The sequence below is a fragment of the Camellia sinensis genome, chromosome 5 (assembly GCF_055761805.1).
Source record: "Camellia sinensis isolate YWXY chromosome 5, ASM5576180v1, whole genome shotgun sequence".
Taxonomy (NCBI): domain Eukaryota; kingdom Viridiplantae; phylum Streptophyta; class Magnoliopsida; order Ericales; family Theaceae; genus Camellia; species Camellia sinensis.
The window spans coordinates 215,985,932-215,991,851 of record NC_138965.1 but is presented as its reverse complement, the minus strand read 5'-3'; the positions used below and the strand labels follow the sequence as shown (position 1 = coordinate 215,991,851).

Genomic DNA, 5,920 nt, shown 5'->3' with positions numbered 1-5,920 from the left:
TTTTTTTTTTTTTTTTTTTTTTAACCTCATGGTGGGCTAGCCTTCTGAGAATTGCTGGAGAATTTAGTGTGCTGACCTTGTCATCCTCAGCTTCCCCAGCAATTTAATAACTAGTTTGCTTGACTTGCCTATAAATTTCAAACTACTTCCAATGGAAGCTCACTCCTACAAATTTGTCCTATAAAACCCATCTCCCCAAAATGGACAGGATTCAAGCAAACCAAATACAATCCTCAAAAAAAAAGTTTGAACAATGTTTTCTCCATAAAATATGCCTTCAACATCAGTTTTATCAACGTACACCGCTTTTGCTGCCTCGGCAATGCTGGTCCGGTATGTTCTCAATGAAGTCCAGGCCATGACCAAGCAGCTTATACCACAGCAGCTCCATGACAAAATCTTATCCAAAATGGGAGGCCTCCGGGAAACTTTTCATCCCAAAGGATTCTCGTCATTGATGAGACCAATGGGCACTCCTTCAATGAAATGTTCGAGGCGTCTGAGATCTATTTGCGCCTAAAAATCAACCCTTCAGTTGAACGGCTTAAGGTGTCCAAAGTGCCGGGAGAGAAGGACCTCTGTGTCAGCGTCAACCAAGGGGAAAAGATTGTGGATACATTCGAAGGTGTCCAACTCACTTGGCAAATGATATGTATTGAGACACAAAAGATAATCACTGTCACTGATTATGAAGGTGGCTTTGAAACAAACATGGTGGAGCGTAGATCAATTGAGCTCTTCTTCCACAAGAAATACAGGGAAATGGTACTGAGCTCTTACTTGCCATATGTATTGGAGAGGTCAAAAGCAATGAAAGAAGAAAACAAGGTAGTGAAGTTGAACTCATGTTATGGAGCATGGGATTCAATCAATCTAAACCATCCATCCACTTTTGACACATTGGCAATGGATCCAACACTGAAGAAGAAGGTCATAGACGACTTGGACAGGTTTGTGAAGAGAAAAGACTTCGACCGGAGAGTTGGGAAGGCATGGAAATGCGGGTACTTGTTGTACGGGCCCCCAGGCACGGGCAATTCCAACTTGATTGCTGCCATGGCTAACTATTTGAAGTTCCATAAATATGATTTGGAGCTCACAAGCCTCCAAAGCGATGCAGAGCTTAGAAGACTTCTAATCTATACTGCAAATAAATCAATTCTGGTGATTGAGGATATTGATTGCAGCAGCAATTTTCAGAACCGACAAGCTGGAGGATACAATAATAGTGACAGTCAGGTGAGTCTAACTATTTACTCACCAAGAAACACCTATAGTTCTTAAAACCTGCTAAAACGGCTGCATTAGTTAGTACCACGTATAAGAGAGGGCACTGGTCCCCAAAATCCATGCCCCCTATCCCAATGCACTCCTAGCCATACGACCGTGTCTTGAAATTCCTGTGTTTTTGTGACTCCAATGGTCAGAGAGGATCCCTGGCCATTGGAGGATTTGCCATAAACCTAACTTCAAGTCTGTGCCTAAGCTTAAAACACTCTTTTCACTAGCTTCTTACTTTTATAACTTAACAACTGTTTCACTTTCTTCTTGACAGTTGACACTATCTGGGCTGCTTAATTTTATTGATGGGCTTTGGTCAAGTTGAGGTGATGAGAAGATAATCATATTTAGAACCAATCATAAAGACAGACTAGACCCAGCGTTGCTGAGACCTGGTCGCATGAAAGTGCAACATGTCTTATTGCACTCCTTATGGGTTTAAGATACTTGCTTCTAGCTACCTTGGCATAAACAATCACTCCATGTTTGCTGAAATCGAGAAGCTCGTGACAGAGGTGGAGGTAACCCTAGCAGAGATTGCAGAAGAACTCATGAAAAACGATGGTGTTAGATCTATGGGTGGTGTTTGTGTCTATCTCAAGCTTGAATGAGGGGTTTATGTGTTGTTTTGGTGATGGACTGTATGGCTGAGAATAAGACGGTGATTACTTTACGATTTTAGGTGTTTTGTGTACACTTCTCATGCTCAAATGAGTTTATCAAGGTTTGTAGTTTTGGTGTTTGATGAAATGTCTAGCCGAGAAGAATATCAGTGGTGAGGTGAGTTTTTCGGATTATGTATTTTTGGGATTATGTACGCAATAATACTAAATACCTAGAATATTTACTCAAAAGAATCATACATCTTTGAATTTTTCGGTTTTGGGATAATTTGGGATAATTCTATAAGAGGCCCAATTTTTAAGAGTTTGCCTAGGGCCCCAATGAACTCAGGGCCATCCCTGGTGTGTGCGCCTGTGCGCACTTGTAGGTTCATGACATGATGCCAGTTAGCGGATTTAACTGTCTATTGTGTTGCAACTGAACTTTGTTTGACTTGTCAAAATATCTACTCTTCCTTCGAGGCCTCATCTTCTCTTTTAGTATATCAACAACTTGCACAATAGGTAGCCAACCAGAAGTTCTAGATGGCATTCATTTGAGTTTCATTTTTTAAAAATCTTTATTAGATGATTCATTTTTTTTAGGATGTCTACTTACTCTTCTCAAAAAAGGTGTCTCTGCTTCTACTATGAAATTATTCACTTAACTAATAAAGATTTTATACAACCTGCAAATATTACAGAAAATATTACCACAAGCAAATACAATGCTTTCATGTTTTTGAAGACCTCATGATGTAGAGCGGAACAGAGAAATAAAAACAACAATAAGACAACCTAATTCTCATGATATTATGAAACCAAATGGGGGCATAATACAGTGAAAAACTTGTTATTTATAAGCTAATAACCATAACTAAGGGATGCACTGTCACCTCATCTTCTGCTTCTTCCCTTTTTTCGCCTTTTATTTTTCCCCGCTTTCTTTTTCGGCTCCATCTTTGTTTGCCGGGCTTTCTTCAGCTTGTTCATTGACTTATTTTTTTCCTTCAGCATTGGCTTTATCATGTTCTGTTTTCTTCGTGCATAGGAACTTGATGAGTCCTCCAAGGGTTTGTCTGCTTTATCACTTCTCATGAGTTCTTCTGCAATCTCCGCAGTGGTTACCTCCACCTCTGTCATGAGCTTCTCAATTTTAGTAAACATGGAGTGATCTTTTATGCCAAGGTACTTAGAAGCAAGGAACTTAAACCCACAGGGAGTGCAGTAGGACATCTGGATGTGCATGCCCATGCGACCCGGTCTCAGTAATGCAGGATCTAGTTTGTCTATGTGATTGGCTGTAAATATAATTATCCTCTCATCACCACAACTTGACCAGAGCCAGTCAACAAAATTAAGTAACCCAGATAGTGTCACCTGTCAATTACAAAGTAAGAAGCTAGTGTATGTGCAAGCAAGATTAAAAAAATGAGTTTTTCAAGCTTGGGCAGAGACTTGAAGCTAGGTTTATAGTAATAGCCAGGGATCTTTGTTCTCAAAATATCTCCCTTGTCCCCAATGCACTCCAAGTCGCACGATGTGGGGAAAATCTTGAGACACAATCATACAACTGAAAGTGCATTGGAACACGGGGATAGTGATCTCAAGTTAGAAACCTCCTAGGTGTAAACAATTTCTTGGGGCCAGTCCATACAGAATTTTACCTCCACTTTAATTGGGCCTCTACTAGTAGATGGTGGGATTGGTCTTCTGGATTAGTCGATCCTTAGGGCCGGGCATTGAGTTATCAAAACGTCCAACAACTATTAGTGTTTTGGGGAACATAACTAATGTAGTTAGCTTTGTTTTCATGCATCACATTAACGTTTTGCTTCTTACACTAAACTATTGCAGTTATTGCAATGGAGAGTAAACCTACAAACTCACCTGCTTGATCTGCATGCCAAGCATTGGTGGCATGCCAAGCAGCGGTGGCGTGCAAACATTGTCGTACTCTTCATTTTGTGGGTTATGAAATTTTTTGCTGCAATCAATATCCTCAATCACCAGAATTGATTGATTTACAGTAGAGACTAGAAGGTTCCTAAACTCTGAATTGTACTGAACCCTTGTGAGCTCCAAGTCATATATATGGAACTTCATATGGTTAGCCGTGGCAGCAATCAAGCTGGACTTGCCCGTGCCTGGGGGCCCGTATAACAAGCACCCCCGTTTCCACACCTTCCCAATTGTCTGGTAGAAGTCTCTTCTCTTCACAAACCTGTCCAAGTCATCCATCAGTTCCTTCTAGAGTGCTGGATTCATTGCCAATGTGTCAAAAGTGGATGGATGGTCTAGATTGACTGAACTCCATTGTTGTCCCCCATATGAGTAGAGCTTCAATACCTTGTTTTCTGCTTTCATGGCTTTTGACCTCTCCAATACATGTGGCAAGTAATGGCGCAGTACCTTTTCCTTGTATTTCTGGTTGAACCTGAGCTCAATTGATCTATGAGTTGGATGACTAGGTTTCATCATTTGCCAAGTGACTTGGATACCTTGGAATGTATCCATAATCTTTTCTCCTTCTTTGATGCTGACGCAGATGTCCTCTTGTCCCGGTTCCTTGGATATGTTAAGCCGTCTAATTGAACGGCTGATTTTTGAGCGCAAGTAGATTTCGGATGCCTCGAACATTTGATTGGTGGAGAGCTGATTAATGGGCTCATCTATGAAGAGAGTCATCTGAGAAAAATAGTTTTCAATGAGGCTACTCAGATTGAGTGAGATTTTATCATAGAGTTGTCGTGGTATAATCGTTTTGCAGATGGCCAGGACTTCATTGAGCAGAGTCCCGACCAGCATTCCTGAGGCAGTGAATAAAACTGATGGTATTGATATTGAAGGATATTGTTGCATGTATGATAGAGAAAACATGGTTCAAACTTTGTTGTTTCTAGGATTGTGTATTTGGTTTGGTCTGGTTTGCTCTGAGTCCTGTCCACTTCGTCGAGTTGAGTCTCATAGAACATTTTCAGTAATGAGCTTCCAAAACAACAGTTCTCTTTACACCTTTGTCACATTACCTTCCTCCCTCTCTCCTGCTTTCCCAAACCCTTGCAACACGTTGTAAGGCATGTTTGTTAGGACGGACCGAATTAAACTGGGTTAGCATACCTAAGACTATTAATCTAATATTATCAATCCCTTTAGATTGTGTATTCTATTTTATGTTTAGATTGAATTATTAGAAGCCTATCAATTTTGTATGACACCACCCATTCTGGAGATTCAATAGTCACCTATAAATACTATATCCAAATAGACTATTATTTCGAACCTAAATTTTCTTCATCAAATATCGGATTATACATTTTGTGGGATTATTAATCTAATCCCAAGTCATAGCTGTTCAAATAAAGATAGCTTATATATTTATTTGTAAAAGAAAAATGAAAGAGAGAAGATACTAGTGGGGTTGCCATGAGGGATGGAACTCCACGGGGGCCAAGACATGAATATAATTTTTTTATTATCTAAACTATCATATTCCATTTCAAAATTGAAAATAAATTAAGATTTAATACTAAATTAATACATAAAAAATTAAGGGTAAGGATATTGTGTGCATCCCTAAAAAAGTGCACATAGTTATCTTTTATAACAATACTACAAAATTTTGTAACATAATTATAAATGACTTAACTTATCTTTTCACAAAAAAAAAAAAATGTATAACTTTTTACTCACTACTAAAGGAATAACTTTCACATTAGGTTGCATATCATAATTTTGTTATTTTTATCTTTTATCACTAATTGAAATAATACACATCACAAACATTTTATATTTTTCTTGGAAATGTACATTTTAATTGAGATTGACCATCTCTATCTTCTACTTTTTTTAATTAAAATTTAAAAATAAAATAAAAAGAGACATTTGATGATCAACATGTATAATTTTTGTACATTATGGCATTGTTTGGGAAGTGGGTTTAGGGCTAAAATAGTCACAAAAAATAAAATAGACTTTTTAGCTTCAACAAGACAATATCACGTTCAATCTATAATTATTACATTATTTCTCTCACA

General features: G+C 38.4%; 2 pseudogenes across 1 annotated transcript; one reads left to right on the top strand and one right to left on the bottom strand.

The window, feature by feature from the left end:
* The first annotated feature begins 253 nt into the window (after positions 1-253).
* On the top strand, positions 254-2,135 carry LOC114311461 (AAA-ATPase At3g50940-like; annotated as a pseudogene). The gene is made up of 2 exons (XR_014331042.1): positions 254-1,239; positions 1,556-2,135. The product of XR_014331042.1 is annotated as an AAA-ATPase At3g50940-like (transcript).
* A 1,605-nt stretch (positions 2,136-3,740) lies between these two features.
* LOC114311486 (AAA-ATPase At2g18193 pseudogene) lies at positions 3,741-4,745 on the bottom strand (annotated as a pseudogene).
* Positions 4,746-5,920: the final 1,175 nt, after the last annotated feature.